Here is a 23,413-nt window from a genome sequence, read left to right as displayed (position 1 = left end):
TTCAGAAAATATGTCGCAAACATGCCTAATTTTTATATTTATTTGTAGCATAGAAAGGGTTAACTGGTACCTATTATTATTTATTCAAGAAATTATATTATGATGTTAAAATATATATAAAATGCCATTTTTGTCCGAAGCCCAAAATCATTGTTTTCCCAGGACCCGGGTTAGCTCTTATTGGCCCTTAATATATTTTATACTAGTGTTTATTCAATGGTTGTTACGGATTTACTATAAGGGATATTAAAATTTAAATCGCAATTAAATAAAATATAACCAAATTTAATACCACTCTTGATTATATGGGAGCAATGAATGATAATCTTTAGAAGTAGTTAGTACTCAATGGCACAACTTTACACTCAATGTCTTCAAAGTTTCTCTAGAAACATGAAACCATGACCCTTTTCGGATGTCACGGAACAATCGAATCTCACTCGTGTCATACAGGTCTACATACATACGAGTTGATAATGTGGGACTCGACCCACAAGGCGGGGCAGAGACGAACGCCTCAGGGTAATAGAAAGCCGAAGGACCCACTATACTAGTATGCAGTATGTACGCCAGTAAACTGGCGAACCGCCATAAGGTGAGTGTAAAAACCAGCCCGCCACCCCCCGGGGGGCTTTCGAGTATAAGCCTCGTCTATATTAGAGAAGAACGCGAGTCAATGGGGAAGTATTACTACGTATAAAATATAATAACATACTAGGGTCGTTGCACCTGCTGTGGTGCACTCTAAGGTGCAACAACCCTGCTCCGTTAAAGTTTTCCTCGGTATAACTTGAGATTTTCGTCAACATTTACGATCAGTGCTCAATCGAGCGAATTTACTGGAAATGGAAAGTTATATCGAGATATATATTTATGTATAAAAAGAACACGTTATCGCCGCAGTGCATCGAAGTTTAAACTATAATTTTAAAATTGGTGAAATTTTTATGTTGTGTTCATAAAGCAATAATTACGACACACTATCATGTTATTATATTTATATTGCTTATCAATTTTTTTTGTTATTACTATAAAAATAATACACGGTCGTAAAATATTGTAGCTTTTTTATTATACGGTGAAATATAGTGCGGAAAATTTTCATTACGCGAAAGTTTTCCGCTGGGGTTCTTCGGTCAAAGTTTACTTTCCGCTAACGGGCTAACGTAATAAGAAAATTAATAAGAAATTAACGTCGTATAACCATACAATTAATCATAAAATAACGGCATTTTGCCAGTGGTGGTACATAATAAATAAAAAAATATCATACAAAAGTTTATAAACAAAAAAGTTTGAGCGTAATCTATGACGCTGATAAAAATAGTTTTAATACATTTAAATTATGTCTATTCTCACTATTTATTTATTATAAGATAGTAGAGCCTAAAAAGGCTTCAAAGTGAACATATAATATATAAGATGCAGTTACAATTTAATAGACTTAAAAGGAAACTTCGAGATTTCGATCTAGAGATTTTTTATTGGCGATAAACCAAGGATCGAGCGGTTTCTTTTCAAAGAAAATGAAATCAAGTTAAACGCCATAATTTATTGCCGATAACATAAATTAAAATACTGTGGAAATCAACTTCAAGATGTGTATCTACTAGGCATTTTGGTTTATCGAAGTTTTTCATTTCACTCGGAAATGAGAATTCTTATTTTTTAAAGGAATGTTTAAAAATATGTGTGATTATAATAATACAGTATTTAATTGTATATATATTTATATTATTGATAAGCAGAGAACTGAATGATCGTTATTAAATGAAAGAAATTTCAATAGGACATTATAATGGACGCAAATAATCGAAGGACCAGAATGGATCGATCTACTTCGATTGATTACAGAGCGTCTAGTTACAAAGGGATTTCAGGTTTTCGTATTTATACGTTGTCAATAAAAGCAGTTGCTACTAAGGATTTTGTACATTTTAAACAAGATTTTGGATTATTGAAAAAAAAATATACATTTTTACAATCAGACGACTTTCAAGTGGAGCGTTTCTGCTTACCTGAATATTATTGTAGTTTTTAGATTACCAAAGAAACGCCTAAAACAAATACTCCCGACCTCTTTTAAAAACTTCCAAGAAAGCACATATATCTTCAAATGCTGGAGGTACAGACTATCTCATTCAGCGGTTAAGCATCATTTAAAAAAATATTACAAATTTAATTTGAACCAAAAAAAAGCTTCATAAAAATTCAGAAATTTACAAATTTCTCTAATATTTTGAATTTGGCAATCTTCTCAGAAAAGTCTCCAGAAGAAGCATAGGAATTGTTTTAAGATACATACAACGTTTGTTATTCATTAATTAATTACCTGCTGCAAATATAAATGCAGTACAAAATACAGTTTTTTTTATTATTAGGTTGCTATATATAAAAAACAGATAGTCCACAGCAATAACGTGTCATAAAAAAACATTTGGTTAGTTTGTACACTTACAAGCCCAATTAAGATTTTCAAGTCAGAAACCATTAGTCGTGTATTACATACAAGCTTGTGTAATTTAACTAAATAATTAAGCTGTATGTTATTGTTAACAATTAGCAAAGTTAAACACCACTCTTTAAAAAGACACGCCTGAATTAGTAAACAGAAAGGGTTTTCTCTTACTTTGACAACACAAAGCCCAATATGGTGATCTCAAGAATTTTAAAAGCACAATCTCTAGAACGTGCTCCTTCAGACTTTTTTTTATAGATACGTATGTGAAATTTTATATTTTTTATAACATATATTATGCATTAACTAATTCAATTTATGATACTCATACATAAGATTAAGAAAAGCTCAGAATTAGAATATTATAATCATATAATATCACAAATTCTAATCTCTTACACACTGTCAGATTAAAATTGAAAAACACTAAGGTTTTATGAACAATGCTAACTGACAAGGAGCAATAGATAGAATTTATATTGAAGGATATTTATTCTAATTGGTCGTTTGTTAACATAACCCACAGTGTATATACTGCATTGCTATATTTAAAAATATTTAAATAAAATTTAACAAACGTTGATATGAAGTGCTGGAAATAAACCACAATTCATATGAATGGTCAAGCTTTCACATGAGCATAATACTCGAACATATCGACCCCATTTGTATGAAACGTTGGAAGCGCTCGTATGTAGTATATGCTATACTCAATTCGACGGTCATGTCTTGTGAGACGAAAAACGATCACGTAAAATTTATTACCGAAATTAGGTTCCGACCACAAAAGTACATAAAGCTTCGGCCTTTCCGATATTTATCATGCGACTATCCCACGCAACGTATTATGAAAGGAAGAAAAAATATAGAGAAGAATGAAAGAGGTCGCCGGGACAAAGCAGACAAAGGACATCGCCGCTCCTTGGAATAGAACATTTAGCGGGGGAGAAAAAGGTGGAGAGCAAACAGGAAGCGGACAAAATCTGGGATAAGCATCCAGGAGAGCGGGAGAATGGACGCGACCGGATATCTGCAATAAATACGGAACTCTTCGACGCGTATGAAATTTACCGGAAGCGACACACAGGCCGCCGGAAACGGCGTGATCGATGAAAGAAGAAACGCAGAAGAAGAATAAGAAGTCGGCAAAGAGCAACTGTCGGCGGATGACGATAACTCACTCAACGCCTTGAATGGATGCAAAATATAAAATATGCCTCTTTTTTGTCAAAATGTATTCATAAGCAAGGTATAAATAAATGACGCTGTGTATTAAATAAAACATTTTTTATACACAATGAGGCGATGAGATTATGGTCAACTCAAAAAATATATGTTATAAAATATATAGCAATACCAAAGGTGTAAGCGATGACTAAAACCTGAAAGACCTACATACACAGCATAAACCTCAATATTTTTCAATTTTTATCGTGTTTGAAAGATCAACTGAAGTGATTATTATAATTACAATTCTGATTGATAATTACAGAATAGGTTTTCCTTACTTTTACTAACCTCACAGATGAATATCGTGATGATTAATTAATATGAACAATAAAAGGTATTAAGACTATTTATTTAAAAAATATATTAAAAGAAAAAATACATAAGACATCAATAAAATTAAAAATTTTAAAAAGACAAAAAATCTATAACAGTGCACAATTTTAACCTGACAATATGAGCAATTTATGTAATTTCGGCAATTACAAAAAAAATTTTCTTCATATTTTTTTTTTAAAAATTGAGGGATTTTATCACCGCTTTCGATAGGCACAAGAGGTTAGTGACCGCGGAACGATGCAGATGAAACACGCGTTCTTGGTCTACTAGCGCTTGACGGCATTTGATTTAAGATCTGTAAATATTTCTATCAAACAACAACAGGTTCTGAATACACGTTTCATCATATTTTTGTGGATCAGGGTGACTTTTGTATATCTCCACAAATCGGGTAACGATGATTTTTTTATGAAATGTTATTACACGTATACAAAAAAAATATAAGACTGTCAAAATAAAAACAAGGAAAGAAGAGTGTGATATTGGACATAATTATCGCAGGTTTTTCCTGTGGTTTTATTGATACTTTTTATTTTGTTTTGTATACAAATAGGTGTGTCTTTTTTATTATCATCATATGTTTCCCTCCACTCGCGCTTTCTGTCGTACTATAATACACATAATTACCGCTGTTTTTGCATACCGAGCAGTAAACAACATAAGAGCGAGCCTCGGTCACTAATTATACCTTCGATCAAAACGTTAATACGCTCCGGGCCAACGTAACGAGTTTACGAGAAGAGTGAAGTGAACGTGAAACGAGAAGAGGCATTTGATGAAGGAAGATGAGACGATGAGCGAAGAGAGCCAATCCGGTTCGTGAGCAACCGTTCAAGATTTCCTCGTTGTTTTATTTGCAAAATTTCGCCTTAAACGGTGACGATGGCTATCCACCTCTCTGACTTCATATCTGATGCGTTCGTCCTTAGGAATTCGACGTGATCGATACATCGATACCTCGAAAGGAAACACGGACAAGGAAAACCCTTAAAATATTTATAATAAAAAAACTATAAATTATCTAACGTACAATAATGCTATCATTAGCTGAAGTAATAATAATGCATTGTGTTAATTTTAACCTTTAGTCAGAGAGTGAGTGACTCACATATACAAATGACATTAGTTCGCCGAGTTGTATTCTCAAATTAATAACGAGGTAAAATTACGGCACGAAAGTGACGCCTGTAAAATATTGCTTGGCTTAATTATTGTTGAAATGACAATTAGAAGCTCGTTAAAACAATGGTAGAAAACTTTTAGAAATAGTGGGTATTCCCAAGGTTTTGATGGAATGTAATGTAGCTTATATGAACGATATTATTAAATTGCTACATTAAGTATAATAAAAACATAACCATTTACGTTTTTACCTATAATACAAACATTAGTATAAGAAAATATAATTTACTGATTTATTAAATAAGTTATCGATAATAATATAAACCTTTTCTTACTATATCATCATTATTCGATATTAAAAATATGTCGGATTTAAGTGGTATAGCATAGACGCCATTTTAGGGTCATTCGACAATAACCGACACCTGCTACAGCCAACTAGGTCGTTAAATTGAGAGTTTACTGTAATAATACGCTTAAATCTAAATTTATTACATAATAAATTGAATTTGAGGATTATGTGAATATTTGTTATTTTTACATTGATAAAAAATTATTTTAATATTTTTATGTTTCCTTCAATTGAAGCAATTGAAGAAAAACATCAAGCATTTAATCCGCATTTTCCTTTGGCATTGTCAATACAATTTCAAAATCTGATAAATCCACATTAGGCCTGGTGCGCAAAACATAAATTTTCCGTGTCAACCCGAGATTTTCGCGTACAAATTTCCCCTCGGTCTTCGTACACATAAATAGAATCCCTGCGACGTAAAAGGTCTAATTTCTGATTTCGCAAAATAATTAGACATGCCTTTATTTGCGTCTCTTCGAACGGTGGGTATTTGGTTACCGTATATTATATATAATCGTGTGGGAAACATTTGTGACAACTTCACAAAGTGACTCGTGAGGATATGCATTATATGTAATGTAAATTGATGAACGAATATTCAGCCTACTGCGACAATCGCAGTCTGATGGATGGAGTTGGATTGACAGCCAGTCGCCGAAGAAAAGTCTAGACGTGAGAAAAGCGGAGTGAAAGAAAAAAAGAAAGACAAGTAAATATTTGATAGCACCAGGATCTTGTTTACGAGCGATCAATCCCTTTCGTCTCGGTGAGTATTTCTCGTGAATTATTAATGCAAATTCCGACGTTGGCGAAATCTAGACGAGCGATTCGCGGTTAGGTTAGTGTCAATGTCAATCTGCGATATTTGAGTTCTAAAGATCTATAAATAATTAGATATAATTTATTCAAACTTAAATTGGTTCTATTCTTAAGCACATAAATGTATGTTAAAATAAGTTTTAGCAATATTATTTAAATTGCAATTAAGATCAAAAAATTATATTTTTTTCCATAGTTAACCCATTTCCAATACTAAATCATTATTATTATAATGGTTTGGGGCTCATATGTTAATCTTTCATTTGACTTGATTATGTATGTTTTGCAAAATAATATGAGACTGAATATTTTAATGAGCCAAAGGATTCAAATATCAGTATTTAAAAAAAGGATGGTAATTATATGTCTAAAAAAATTGTCAGAACCAGCAATCATAGTTATGTTTTATTGAGTTGCTAAGGACTAGTTCAAAGGGTAATAAAACCTCTTAGAATTTACTAAGAAACAATTTTTTTTGTTTATATTACTAGAGCATTTTTTATATTTACGACCTATCCCAATTTTAATTATGTAACAATGACGATTACATCCTCGAGATTAGGAAAATCTAGGAAAAAGTTATCTGTGACGGTTATGATTAAATATTAATCACTAATACCAATTTAACAGGATTTGAATTAAGGTATTACTAATCGACTTATGTCACTGATCTATCGTGCTGGTTTAATTGCCTTGAACGGAATACATTATTATATACGAAGCAATTTCACTGAATCCGTTGGACCTTACTTTACAAAAAAAAAAATTCGAGCAAGTATCGCTCAAAGATTTACACATTTCATAGGATAATTATGTTGCCAAATACACCGATTTTAAATCTAACGTAATAGCTTAGCAGCTTTTGATGAAGCACATCATTGCTGAATCATATTATTGTAAAGGTTTTAAGAAGATTATGATGTCTTAGATGAAACATTTATTGATTATATTTTTTAACATAACATAAAATAATTTGTTATTTCTAAACTGCGACTCGAGTAAAGATAGATTTTATTATGTTTTCAATCGGACAATTTAGTATAGAAGTTATATGACAACTGCTCTCGGAACAAAAAATGTAATATTTATAACAAAAAGCGTCTGTTGCTGCTCATGAGTTCGTTACTAAATGAGTGACCTTCGTTCTATAGTGGCTTAATTATAAAACACTACTGCTACGTCAATATACATATCAGTATTATACACCACAATAAGTCTGGTTTTGTCCCGAATCATCGGAATTGGTTTAAGGGTCGATGACTTAAGTTGAACCTCATTCTTAAGTACATAAAAGCTATTACACTGCCATACGTAATCATGTATATCAGGATTTCCATCAGAACATCAGTTTAGAATTTCCACTCAGGGCTTTACCACAGAATTACCACCTTTTTGAATAACGAGAATTCAGGGGAACGAATCGATTTTACAGCCATATTTCAAACTTTGTGGCTAAAAAATCATTGATTAAAAACGCGTGTATCGTACTAAGAAATTTACCCCTTATTAAAACAATAAATCGAGTATTTTCCTTCGTGGTCACGACAAAAATATAGCTATATTCATTACAAGTAAATGTTAATTAAACATAAAAATAGTTGAAAACCTGAATTTTAAGTGTTTTGCATATCTTTATTGTTCGCTAGAGATTACTAAATATCTTTATACTCATCAAAAAAGCAAAAAATAAGAACGCTATGAAGTATACGTAGATATTCAAAAAGAAAAAATGAGCGAAGAAACTGAATGAAATGAGGACAGCACTGCTGTTTCTGCTTGGGTCCGTATGAAATGATCGTGTATAATGTGATCCATATATCTGCACTATATAGAAACAACTGCGGAATTTATGCAGGAAAACACGACGTTCGTAAGGAAAACCTTAAAAATAATGTTTTGCTAAGAGGTGTTCAGAACCATGCTTTGTAAATTGATTACAGAAGAATAAGGTTATTGTAACTAGGTACCAATAAAGAGAGCAGAAGCGAGCCTTCTTGCGATTCAAAAAGGTATATCAATTGTAAAATATATTTTTTTTAGAAATATTTTACTTTCAGAATATTTCTTTTGTATCTATGTATATTCCAATATTTATTTAAAATATAAATGAAACCTCAAGAAATATTTATTTTTTATGCCTTGAAACCGCCTCCACCCACTTACAACGCCATATATCAATTCCAACATTTTTTTCACATATAAACAAGCTTGTCTGCTTATATTTTCCATTTTCGTGAACAAATATATATTTTTCCGCTTAGCTGTCGCCTTTTATCTATGCCTGGCACTGTTTCGCACACAAGTCGCTGTAAATCTTTGATTGTGACATAAACACACGAGGCATAGAATTAAACCATTACGTAATGCAAACACATAAAACACGTCGAGGTGATTCGAGATCATATTGGGGAGGTAAAAATCTTCTTTAGCAAGGGGCGCATCGGCATGTGGGGTATAAAAATCTAACGACCCTTATACATATACAAGTATGGGGCGCGGTGACTTTATCGCGACGAAATGGTCTTCAGTTCGGCTGAATAGCTCCGACAAACCGTATTCACGGTCATAATCGGCTCAAATTCAAGAAAATCGGATTAAATCCGACCATCGCGGCAATGGGTACTATATTATAATTGTATAACCTTTGGGCGCGCGGGTTAATGTGCTAGATTAAGTAGGACGGGTAAGGGTATCTAATACGGCGAGCGCTGCTTTGATGTTTCGTAATAACGTATGACAAAGACGATGTTAGAAAATGTCATCGGTGACATAAAATAAGGAGTAGTTCAACCATATTCTACCCTTATAATCCAGAATATTCGCATCGAAATGGGAACAGAAGCGATTAAGTCATCTAAGACTGTACCCCCGTCTTAATATCAAACAAGACATTAAATGGCTGATGTACGTTATTTAATTTACTGTGAGATAGCAAATTAAATAAAGTTACCACCACATTTATGAGCAATTAAATTCGAATACTAATTTAAGAATGCAATCTCGAAACTTTATTAACGACTCACAAATATATTTGCAATCTGTAGTTAAACGTTAAAAAAGTTAACGAACTTTTATAATTGCTTTTATACTAATATCGTCAAATAAACGGAGAATGCATAATAGCTCAATTTATTTATTGTAAATCTTTCGTTACAACATTAGTTACACGACAGGCGTTAGTCCAATGCGTTACTTCAACGTCAGTGACATCTATCTAACTATTATTATATCTTATAATCAATATATAGTATTAAGCATGATCTACCTCGATTTTTATTTTAATTATTCATCACGTTATTCATCCGTGAGATTAGAAAAATCTAGCAAAACCTGATCTGTGATAATCGACCATAAGTATAAATGCATAATAATAACGATTAAGATTTCCAAGATACTATAGAAATTAAAAACACATGATTCGCGTGAGATTTGAACCCAGGTCTTTCAGGTATTAGGCATCAATTATAAAATAAGTACCAAATTATTATTTGAGTTATAGTCAATCGTTGTAACATCATGACTAGCATAAAGCGTTACAACTGAGGTTCTCAATTATTCGTAGTTTTCAACTATTCGAATATTAAATAAAAAATTGATAAAGTCTTTTTTGTCGGCTTTTACTGATGTTAAAAATATTATTTAATTAAAAAAAGTGTTGATTATTTTAATTAATCGTATGAATAATTAATTAAAATGAATATCTTATTATATTATTGATTTTTGATTAATCATGTAGATCATGATTAATTAAAATAATGAAAATGCTTAATTATTATTACATAATTTCATCGTTTTCATATTATAATTACGATCTGCGTGATCTTTTCCAACATTTATTTCGTTCAACGAACGAATTCTATGAATTTTGGTCATAGTAAATACCGCCGATGATACTTAAACACAATCTTTGTATTTGATTGATAATAAAATGCTATTATATTTAATGAAAATGTAGATTTTATTTGGCTATTCACTATATTTATTAATTAATGTTTAAAAAATTCAGATTTTTTTAATTATTTCACGACGTTATTTTAATAGTGCATCGCTTTATTGGTAAGCTTTAGTGTCTGCTATTTTAGAGATTAGAAAATTTCCTGAGCAAAAAGAAATAAAAATAACAAAGCACGGCTCTAAAAAACAAAGCAATATTTATTAATAATAAGTTATCCATATTGTTGAAGAGAATAATTATAATGACGATTTCTCAAATAGCTCTACAAGAAGCACTATGATACAAATATGGTTGTATTCATTGTGTCCGGAGAAATCACTAATTTCCTATAAATATAAACACATTAGATAAAATGTGTTTTTTTCAGTAGCATTTAAAAAATTGTTTGCGAGATAATTGTGTTTAATTAGTATTTTTAACCATTTTTAGAACAAGCAATAATGTATTAAAATAAAGAGGATAATGTCCAACAAACTGTAGCTAAGTCAAAAAAATAATAGTAGTTCGAAAACTTTTTGAGTAGTCCTCACAGATTGCTTTAAAGTTCATGTCCTTCAATCAGAAAGGTGAGCCACCTTTAAGGTGGAATGAAAGTCAAGCTCAAATTAATTGAATAGATATCAGTAGACCGAATAAGAATTAACTACTTGAAATCAATGCGTATTTTACTTCATAACGAGTTCAAATAAATGATAAAGCATTGCACTTATTTCATTTGTATATAATAATAATACACATTTTAACTGAAAATCTACCTAGATTATTTAATATTCAGAGTGGATAATCTGGACTAAGTAAAAATTATTCCGACGGCGCCCAGGATTACATTAGGTCGGTGTCCTTATTAGCCCAATCCATTGCATATTTAATTGCGGGATAGCGAATCCGATATCAAGACGATTTCGTCCCAGACTAATTGGGTTTAGGTCCCACGGGTAATTTCGCCGAACGAAATCTGACCTTATTGCGAATACTCAAAAAAGTGTCAGGAATTTCGGCGCTTTCGATGATAAGATCTGATGGAGCGGCTCAAGGCAAAATTTCGATTTTCAGATTGCGCATTATGGCAACTATTTGCTATTTACCTTCACCCAAAAATGGTTTAACATCGTAATGAAATACCGATTGTAAAACGTTGCGTGTGTGTTTTAACGCGAGTAATTTGTCTTGTAATTTGGGTTGAAATAAATTTTAATGCATGCATGTGTACCATGACTGATTATATGGTAATTGAGGCATTATTTAATTACGCTTTGCGTCTGATTTGGTGTTCCTAATACGATGATTGTATAATAGACACCCGCATCATACCATACTTCAATTATGGAGTAATTGATTAAGATTTTATTACGTTGATTAAAAATCAGAACAATACAGATTTTTCCACAAATATAAAATATTTTATTGCGCGATTGTTAAGATTATATAACACTCAACTAAAACTCGACCCATTTTGCTGTGTACTCAAATAATCATTCATAAGTTTATGGCACTGATACTAAATGTCTTAGAAGGCTTTAAAAAGTTTTAAAATAAATTGGATGGATTATATGTATGAGTGAGAGGTATCTATTTACAAAACATTCTACAAGAACTCGATCGTAATCCGGCACGTGTTGTTCTGAACACCTGTTTGTACTCTGTTTATACCCTGCTCGTCCGGACGTCAGATTCGGTATTCGAAATTGTAGTACCTACATCACTATACATTTCGAAATAACCATACCACACCATGGCAGCACAGGTGCCCTATGGAGATTTAACTTTAATATGCAGTTCTGGTTGCGCGAGCACAGAGCGCTGTACCGTTACCGCTACGATATGAGCTTCAAATGTCAGGGACTCCCAACTGACGATCGAATAATAATTATGCGTACATAAAATTGGGGGGTTACGGACCTGTTGTTATCGGCCCACCGGTTGTTCTACCTCGACATTGTTTTTGTGAAAGATATAACTTGATTTTCGACGCTTGCCCAAAAGCGAATTAAAACTTAACGAGAACGTATTGGTTCGTTAACCTTTACAATTTGCAAATATTTACAACGCTAGCTACTTAAAAATACCTTTGATATTCATAGATAAAATACACGTAATAAGAAAATTAACTATCTACTCCATAGAAAGTTCATTTCTGCATATGTAGCAGACTTTCGTGGGAAATATACGGCATTATACAAATAATTATAACAATTCCTTGAATTCAATAGCGCATGACGAATGTTAACGATAGACTCATCGATAGTTCAACTTACTAGAAATAACGAATGATAATATTACAGTATTAAAAAAATACTTGCATTGTAGCAACATATATTTTATAACACATATTCGTCAAACCTGCAATGAATATTCCATATCTGTGAGTAAATAAACAGATAAGCTAGTGCAAAACACATGTTTGTCGTTTAAGCTTTGAATAAATAGATACGATTATTATGATACATAGAATCAATATCAGACATATCCATTTTTTATTATTTATTTAATATGTATGCAGAAATGTAATGCAAATGCTTTAGCATAAAATATTATAAAATGAGATTCTTTCACTAATATGTTACATTAAATTCAGACGTGTCTCAAAAAAAATCAAAATCAAATTAATCAGAAAAATAAAATAAATTAATCATGATCGACCATTACGTTTGTATAAAACAAACAAACATTTTATCAGTAATAACGTAGTTTTATGCATTTTACTAAGAAAACAATGCGTGTAAACGGGCCGCTCTTCGCCAAGTTTCGTCCTTGGCCGGCCGGCCCCATTGAAATCTCCACCCCAGATAGCCCAACACCGCTCGAGTTCAATTTAAGGCATCTTCCGGAGATGGCCTCTTATCGAGATCCCTGATATTGCGGCGGAGCCTGCATATTCGGTACTTTCCAGATAGAGCTCCCAACGGGACATTAAAAATAGACTTCAGCCTAGAGCTTTTTCTACTGATTTGAGATCCTCCTTAGATACTGAAGAGGACAACAAGAAAATAACAGCTTCGATAGGGCGCGTTGTTGAGGGTCTGTGCATCCGGATAATTTGCTATGCGTCCCCAGTTGTTTAACCAGTGCATTTATTTGTGTATTACAGTACTAATTTAAAAAAAAAAATATTTATGCGGTGAATTGTCTCAGTGTTGAATCACATATTTAAAGTTACAGATAAACAAATTTGATTAACAAACTCGTAATTGATGAAAGCCATTGGTCAGAGCACATATAAGTATAACTAAATTGGATCATTATATTATATACATACATATACATAATTCAATTTAATTTCCCACAATGAACGATGGCTTAACGCCGTTTCGGCAATAATAATATTATTCAATCGTCTGCGATGGGTTTCACGAGGGGTGGAAAGTGATGGGGGCATTCGCCTAAATATATGTATGTATATACGGAAATACTCATAAATATATGTATATATATATATATATATTATATACATGTATATTTTATTATGAAATACTTCATTTTATATTAAAATATGTTCAAAAAAACTTTTTATAACTCACTAACAATTTATATATACTGAATTAGTAGGGGTTATGATTTTTGACAATTTAAATTCAATGATTTTTTCATATTCAATTTCGATGCAAAATGGATTTTATTCAAATTATTTTATGATACATACATATTTTACTATTTGTCTTAAAATTGCATTATTTAACTTCTTTGCAATATTAAATTTTAATCAGTAATTAAAGAATCTGAAGATAAGTATTTTTTATTTAAGAGAAATAATCGTAGATATTCGCTTAATGAAAATAATTATTCTACATACTAATAGTTTAATTATAAGCTCTTTTAAGATTTATACTGATTTTAAAAAAAAACTCATTACCTATTATCGTAACAAAAAATCGATATTAATTTTCACTACAAAGAAAACTTGTATATAAATAAAAAAAATCTACCCTTAAAGCTGCTTAATTTTATTATTCGTTCGATTATCAAAAATAATTGACGTACAGCTTAAATTCTAAATTACATTTTAATTATTATCTTGATTTGAAGTTTATATAAAACATCATTGTATTTTTATTCTAAACTTTGGAATTATCATGATCAATATTTACAATTAAACATCGGTTTAGTATATATTATACAGCCAAGTAAAGCCAAGCTTATTGTGAATATGATAGATCGATTTTTTTTAATCAAATTAATTTATCTGTATTTGTTTCATTGAGACGGTTTTATATATATTTTAATCAAATTATAGCGAAATGATAACGATATATGAAGCCAAATAATGCATGATTAATAATAGCAATATAACAAAATTAATATTTGATATAAAATATAATCATTATCAATGTTGCGAGGCTTTCAGGAACAGAATCCTTAGTTACCACAATGCTTCATATGATTGCTACCTAATTAATAGAATTTCTACTTAATAAAAATCATAAAAAAATAGTAATGCCTTTGTAATAATACTACTAGTGGCGCCTTTCAACCGTATGTTTTGAATGGAAAATATGGTTAAATACATCCAATCGTATTGTTTTATGGTTATTTTTTATCTCAACATCATCCGGTATTACCATATTCACGGTCTAAACGAAAATAATGGATGGTTGCATTGTACTATGTACTCACTTTATGGTTCGGCACGGACGGTTTGGCACAGGCGTTGGCCGATGCATGGTAGAAATCTGGAAAGAGTAAAAAAGTATGATTTAGATATATTATTTCATCAATATTTGTGTCATGGTTGTCTGAGTCGAGTAATTTATTTATTGTGTGTTAATGGGGAAAAAAGTGATATGCACCGATTGTTACGGCCTCGGTTTCGGGACCTTTGATATCAAAGAAACGCTGAATTTTTCACATGATCAATCCGTAGCAGTAAATCCGATGCAGTGGTAAAGTCATGCGGTCAGGATAATTGTGAGAAATTCGAACCGTAAGCCGCAGAATTGAACGTAATGCAATTTAACGTGGAATAAGCGCTTCTCAAATTGAAAAAAAAAAACATAATACACTTTATAAAGCGCTGCTCTACATAAAAATGAATCGCATTTTTTTTATCTTGATTGCTACTTTGATCAAACGATGTGTTAAAATGTGCAATTGAGAAATGTTGTATATACTGATATAAATCAACATTGTCTTTTATTATAATTCCTTTTTAAAGCTGTGTTATGCATTCATGAAATAGAAATACATTAAAAACATTTCAAAGAGTTGAAAAATTAGTTGTTAAAAAAAATATTTATAAATTGCTTTAAAATGGCTCCACCCATTGTACAGAATTTATATTTTAAGATTTGTAAATTATTCTTAAGATTAAGACTATTCAAACTAAAGCATAAATTAATTAATTTGCGGAAATGCTAATTGCTACTAAAGAGTTAAAACATCAGTCAAATATTATTTTCTATGTATGACCTTTATTAGCTCGAAACTATTTTTTAAAGTTTCAAAGTCATAGTGGCACCTACTTAAAATTCAGTGCAGGCTATTAATATGGATGATACATATATATTTAATTATTTACATAAATATTATTTTTATTACTGCCCTATATTTATACATTATACTTTTAAAAGTGATACAAACAGATACTCTAATAAATGCAGGCGAAGCTTTTAGACGAACATAAAGTATCATTAGTGGATTAAAGTCCTGAAAGAATTCCATTTCTTTTTGTATAAAGTATATATTTATAAACACACAAAAAGGAGTAAAGGATGGTCCTATCGTTAGGCATCCTCTCGCGTGCCATATAATCTCTGTTATATAACGATCTTTTAATGAACGCAGCGAACAAGAAGTATAAAATACACTAAAAAGAAAAACACACACATATAAACGAGATAAAAGCGTCTTTTTAGATCTAAAAATTAATTAATGAGAGAAATCGTGATGCTGCGCGAGATTCATCTCGAAAAATTTACAACCGCTCACAATCACTACGATACATAATAGTACTTTCTATTTTTTATTATATCTATAAAGAACGCCCGCGGCATTACGACAAGAACACACATGAGCCGCTAACATTTTCGGATACAACCTAATACGAAAATACGACCAAGCTTTTCCACTCGAAGGGTCCGGAAAAATGAACTAATTAGTCCTTTCATTCCGACATACAGCGTTTAATTTGTCAGGCTCTGTATCTCCGCTTACTTCTCGCGCTAGTCGAGTAGATAAGATAAGATCCCCCCAGACAAATATTTATTTAATTAGATATGAACTCGAGTTCGGTCTCATATCATGATAATTAAATTCCGGAAGACTTATAATAATTTGATAAGACAAAAAAATTCTCCATATAAAAATACACTGTATTGTTTACATTATATTAGTTCATGCTAATCAAATAAAAGATCACTTTACGTGAGATGCGGTAGTGAGTTTTATACTACGTAGTATGTTTATTTTAATGTTTTAGTTTAAAATTTGGTCACCCGAATACAAAGCGTCGCATGAATCATGAGCTCGGAGAAATTTAAAGCTTGGAAAGCTGCCAAGTTTACCGTTTTTCAAACTTCAATTAATTTTAAACAACGTGAGCAGCATTCTGTGTATTCGTGAATTAACAAAAAAACAGTATTTAATAAAAACGTCAAAAATTTAATACCCCAAATAAATTGTTACAGATAACTCATTTTTTAAATATAATTTAATTTGTAAAAAACTCAACTTAAAAGAAAGCTTTTATTATTGTATTTTATAAAAGTTAATCTATTATCATTACTTAAATATGCAGTTTTTAAAACTTTTATGTTTTTATTATTCTGTTTCGATCTTGTTTAAAATATAGTTAAAATTTATTTGTTACATGAAGTATGATAATTTAATTCCCCGATTCGTTAAATGAAAGGAACAATCAACTAATTAAATAAGCGATATTTATTTTACTATACTTATAACAACATTAGTTTTTGAATAAAGTCAGAAGAAACTGCTTTTAATTCGGTTGTTAAACTGCATTAATATTTCTTAAGCCCTAAAATTGTTTCTATTTGAGAACACTTTTTACATTAGCAAAGAAAACAGTAATTATATTGAGTAATTGATCTTAATAACGCCGCGTTATATTAAAAAATATTTCAGTCCTGCAACAAGAAACAATTAGCCTATTCTGAAAATCTTCCAAGTTTTCAAATGTATTAGTGGATCGTTTTTTTATTGACGTGAAATCTATGCAATTAACGCAGTTTTTCGAAAATAATATAAACCGGATTTAATTGTAGTTTTTCGCGATCAATGTGCAATGAAAGCGTATTAAGGAGCTGGACGGCGACAGCAATATGTGAATCGTCTACTGCGGATGATTTGGCTCTAACGGACATCAGAAGAGGTCGCGATCGTGACTCTTAAAGACGTTCTGAAACTCCTCGAGAATAATTTGTAGTAAGATTGTCAACAACACCTTTAGTAGTTTGAATAAATGCTTAGCGACATTTGCTTTTATAAAGGTATCTCCATAACCTTTAATGAACTTTTTAGATTAAGAGAGAGTATTTGGTTATTTAGGGATTGCAATTGATAGATTCCGATTCAAGAATGCTGCAAATTAAGGTGTCATAAAGGACACGAATAACTGATAGATCGTCAAAGTGGAACGCGTTCCTCATAAAAATCCAAATATCTTGTAGTGATAATCTGATGGCGAATGAAGTCGGTAAAATGACATAATATGGTACTTTCCGACACTAAAGAACAGACGATTGACGAAAGCCTATCTACATAGAGAGTCTAAATCACTATGTAGAAAGAAAGAGTCTGCAACAATAGACTATAATGTGGGTAAATCAAGATCTTGGAAAAATATTCTAAATGCCTAAATACAGAATCCTTGAACTGCTAATGGAAGAAAAAATAAAAATATATGGCGATGGATCATGAGGAAAAAAATAATCTGAACGATAGGTTTTTCTCATGACAGACAGAGTGCTATACAGGAAACTCTTTAAATAATTCTGCGATTAGTCGCAAACGATCTTAAATAAATCATTAAAATACAGGTTTAATTTTTTAATACTTCAAACAATTATTGCATAATTTATTTTATTAAGTCTACAATAAAAATTCAAAACGCATTCATTTCACTCACAAATAAACGAGAGGTACCAAATTCGCAATTTGCTTTTCGAGCTCATGAAATTCAGAACAGTTCAAAAGCATCGATTCCGTGACACCTTAAACAGCCAATAACGATGCTAATGCACCATCATCAAATTATAGGGCCAAATCGGCAGAGGTCGACTTTCGGGACCTCGCGAACGCCCCGTGGATATATAATGCGCGTTTAGGCACTGAAATTGCAATATCGTACATTGATAGGTATGGATGTACCGTTACACGTGTACGTGTAATTTGGTGCCCACGTAATAACACAGTGTCGGAAGGATCGACCGGTTGGTACGTGCTGACCATTGACCAGTACAGGTAAGAAGCATATAAGAGATAAATACGTACTACACCATACAGGTAGGTGATGGTGAGCGCCGTAAATCATCCAGAGGAATTCCCATTACACGCTTTGATTTCCGTTAATATAGGAAACGGGAAAGCGTGAACGATTTATAAAAGATTTTCGAACAGGTGACCTTCGACGGCGACACAAAAGCGGACCTTCATATCTGAACGATAAAAAGAAGTGCTTTATCTATATTTATCTTATCTAAGGTGGTTTAGAGTGTTCTGCACGTATAAGCAAACACAATGGGGTGGGGTTCGCTACGTGGACAATGAAATGTAGGATAGGTTCGACAATCTTAATATTATATACACCTGTCGAATACTAGTTTTAAAAAATATATAAATACGAGGGCTAATATAATATAAATGAAAACTCAAAATTGACGTAAGTGTTTATTTAAAAAAAAGCCTTATGTACCATTTACTGAACCTGAAAGTTTTTGTTCCCTTGTGATCTTTGTGCGATTTAATTTTTATCTGAATTTAACTACAATCAAATCATATTTTTTTTATAAATGCAGGTATCTTTATTCAATAATAAATCATGACGTAAAATAATATTTCATGTTTTAACTAGAGATAAAATTCGTTTATATCATTGCATCTGATATTGCAGTGATCTATCTGGTCCACAAAACTTAAGGTATCTTAACCCTTTCACAGAGGCAGATATTTTTGTGTGCCATTTCGAAATTTACTAATATATGGGGGAGAACTTATTTATGACATAATTTATTTAAATATTATGTTTTTAATATGTTTTTTAACCTTAAATTATATACATATTACAAGGCTCAAAAGTCCATAGTACATTTAGGTGCCCGGTGCACAGTGGCGATTTTTTTGATGGCATTTATAGGTGCCATCCGCGGTCAAAGGGTTAAGGATATGTTTAATAATTTATATTACAGTATGTTGCGAAGTCAGCATTTATATGATGAACCGAGGAGCAGCGTAACACACGAAAAGCTTATTGATAATAATACAATATATTATTGTAGATATTTTTATATTATTGATGAACAGAGAACTGGATGATCGTTGAAGAGAATACACTTCAACAGGATGAAGATTTATCTTAATGGACACGAATAATCGAAGGACAAGAACGAATCGATCTAAATTGAGTCGACGAGTTACAAAGAAATTTTGGTCTCCCGTATTTATACCCGAATCATAGAGAAATTTGTCAAAACAACTGTTACTACTTTACATTTTTCGTATTTCTAATAAGATAAAGATAAAACACCTCTTTGGAATATTAAAAATACGAGGTTTAAGTTCATCGACAAGCATTTTTTTCAGAAAGCCCCCATACATTTTTGAAATCTGACAATTTCCACACGGAGCTGTTTCTTCTATTCTGATTAACACATTGAATACCGGGCATTATTCTTTTATTTTTAAGATTTTTGTACAAATAAATTATTGGTATTGGCCTAATGGAAATAACGGTATTTCGGTATTCATATTTAAATATTTTTTTTACTATTACAAAAATATTAGAAGCAATTTAACTCTTGGTGAGTTTTAAAAATACATTATTTTGCAGGCACGCCCAGAATTGGAATAAGTAAACAGCTGCACATTAGGATTTGAAAAAATGTGTCGTTTTCTTTTTTAACAGAGTAAATACAAAAGTGTTTTTATATTTTTTTTTTGTATTTTGTTGAGTTAAGATTAATGAAATCTTAATAGTCGTTCTTAAATTACTGAAGCTAAGATAGTTGAAAAAATCGTCAGCATTTTTTTGCCATTCGAATACTTCGAACCTCTATTAAAAACTTCCAAGCATGTATATTTTCGAACATCTGGCACGAATTCACCCTTTCTTATGCAGTGGAATAAAACAATGCAGAAGTTGTAAAACGTTTAAAAATATTTGTACAAATTTGCTTTTGAATAAAAAAAGGCTTTATGGAAATTTTTGATTTGCCATTTTCTCATAATTTTCGAGAATAAACACAACGTTTTAGCTTGTATTGTGGCTGCGTATGTTTACACGTGTAACTGCTAATATATTAACTGAACTACTATACGATACGAATATGAATACAAGATACGAATTAATGGTGTTAAAAAAATAATCAACAGCTATAACATCGCGTATGAAGTAACTTAAAACAGTATTTAAAGAAAATTTGAGTTAGAATTTAAAACACATTTTTGCCTAGGTATATAGATATTGTCTACTATTTTGCATATACTTTATTTGCTTTAACATAGTCAGTTCTTTTATTAATTTTTTATTAGCTCTAATCCACTCGATATGGATATAAGTTCTCCTGTTTATATTTTAAACAAATTTAAAGCAATTAAAACCATTAGTATTTTTTTTATATTTATCAATCAAACAGATAAAGCCAAAAAAGCTATAAAACATGTTCCAAATCACATAAGTCGAATCAAACACATTCATTCAGACAAAAAACACTCTTCTTCATGCTTTTTCAGTCCCTATTGTGGTTAACCGTATTTAGACACACATGAATAAGCCCTTATTCATAGTTTGAGGTCGATACAAAGCAGACCTCCCAAAATCTAATGTTTGTTTTCAAATAATGTAATTTATCAACGTTCAACCATTGTACATAACGTAACAAACTTATTTTTTACCAGCTTAATTCGACGGATATGTACATATGTATATAGTAATTTTATACCGTTTTCAGTTACGGTAAGAAATGATTGATTACCATAATAGCGCAACGTACAATTCGCTTATTAATAAACAAAACTCCAAAGATGATTTCACAACGCAACAAAAACATAAATGATGCGATAGATGCATCTTTAGAAACGGTATAACACAAACAGCAGGTAAAAATATCATAAGTTGACCTTGCTGTTTTTTATTAATAAGACATTCGAGGAAACACGAATATGTTTATCCTTAGTGTATAAATAATTATATAGATAGATATGATTTTTTAATAAAAGGAAAATATCGCCATAAGAAAAAAATATACATATGTATGTATATAATGTATACTAACTTAAATCATGTTTTTGACACTGTCCATGCGAATTTTAAAACTACCGGAATATCTATACACCAAAAAAAAAACATAATGAAAAAATACACAATATTTAAAAAAAACTCTTTAAAGGATTGCTTTAATTAGAAGTGGCGTATCTCTTTAGAAAAAAATACTTAAATAAAAAATATAAGCTTGCAAATCATTTATGTAGGTATTTTTATTGGGCAGTGAAAGACAACAGGAAAATCATCGAGAGGAAATTCCATCGCGTGAATCACGGTCTGATTCCTTTCATTTCATAAACTCTCATTGTTTCGTTTAATTTATCTAATTTCGTCTCATTTACGTTACTCGCTACTTCCAGTTCCGGTCATTAGCGGTTGCAGTAACCCCAGAGAGGAGCGTTACGAAACGCAACGTAACGCATAACGTAAAAAGCTAAAAATACACCTTCCACGTTAAAATAAAAAATAATATTATATTATACGTAGCCCGCGGGCGCAATGAGAAAAACGTAAACGTTACACACAAACGAGCGTACGCGTAATATAATTCATGCGAAATAATGAAATGCTGCGAAACGTATTTGTGTGTGTGTATTTTTTCGTTATTCACACGCGTTTCCCCTCAATCAAGCTTCGTTTCAAAATCTGCAGATTTGTATCAGGATTATCTAGCGTACAAATTGGTAATTTGCGGCCTATTCTTTTTGTGAGCAGAATATCGTATCAAGGGATATCATATATGTATATGTATAATATATAAAATATTTTATAAAAATGTATAAAATAATTAATATTACTAATTTGATAAATTAACATAGTTGTTCTAAGAATGTATCACTAGCTTACCGTAATAATTATATTACATATAACTGGAATTTTCTATATTTATATATTTTAAATGCCGAAAGCTATAATAATTAATTTAATTCATGCTGTCAACTTGAAAAGATATTCAGTCAGATGCTACTATATAGAGCAAATGACTCATGATTTATTCACAGAGTAAAGATACGAAATGTTAAGCAAAGATAATTTTATTGAAACTGTTTTTCATTGCGACATTAAATCGTATTGATACGCAATATTTACAATTCACTATTAACTCTAAAGATATTAATAAAGTTTAAAATCTTTTCGAATAAATATATAGAAAACCTTAATAAAATCAAAGTAAAGTTTTTTCGTCAAACACAGACAAATAAAAAAATTGGACATTACTTTACGGTTGTTATATGTTTTGTTTAGTAAGCAGTAACATTTTCAGATAAACATAGGTTAACCTTCTAGAATACATGATTTTTATTAGATCTAATAGATAATACAGTGTAATAAGAAATAAATATTTTATGAATAACATGTATGTTACATATTTATTATTGATGCTATAGTTTTATCTACCTAATTATCTCCTCAAAATATTATTGAGATTATAATCTACTAGATATTTTTTATCACATAATTTAATAATCTGATCAAAATATTTTTATACAACATCACAAACCCATTTCCTATCGAATTTAATAAAAAGGCGATTGGATACAGAAATCAGATTTGGAGACGTAATATTTTTTTATAAAACATTTTCACTCACGTCTATGAGAAAACGCATTATCGCGTGAACAGAAGCAGCATTCAACGTTCTCTAATTAGATTATGCCAGAATGACAACTTAAAAGCGCCGTTACAGAAATAAGCAGTTTTTCA

At 31.0% G+C, this 23,413-nt stretch overlaps 1 protein-coding gene across 2 annotated transcripts in view; it reads right to left on the bottom strand.

The window, feature by feature from the left end:
* Arl4 (ADP ribosylation factor-like 4) overlaps positions 1 to 23,413 on the bottom strand; it is a 106,888-nt gene that overhangs the window by 49,146 nt on the left and 34,329 nt on the right. For both annotated transcript variants that reach the window (XM_088202288.1, XM_088202289.1), the window contains exon 2: positions 14,887 to 14,942. The gene's annotated coding sequence lies outside the window, so the exon portion shown is untranslated. The remainder of the gene's footprint in view (positions 1 to 14,886; positions 14,943 to 23,413) is intronic.

This window comes from Plectrocnemia conspersa, unplaced genomic scaffold, assembly GCF_051122295.1.
Source record: "Plectrocnemia conspersa isolate PC_06_02 unplaced genomic scaffold, ASM5112229v1 ptg000013l, whole genome shotgun sequence".
In the NCBI taxonomy this organism is placed as follows: domain Eukaryota; kingdom Metazoa; phylum Arthropoda; class Insecta; order Trichoptera; family Polycentropodidae; genus Plectrocnemia; species Plectrocnemia conspersa.
This window is presented reverse-complemented; position numbering and strand designations above follow the sequence as displayed.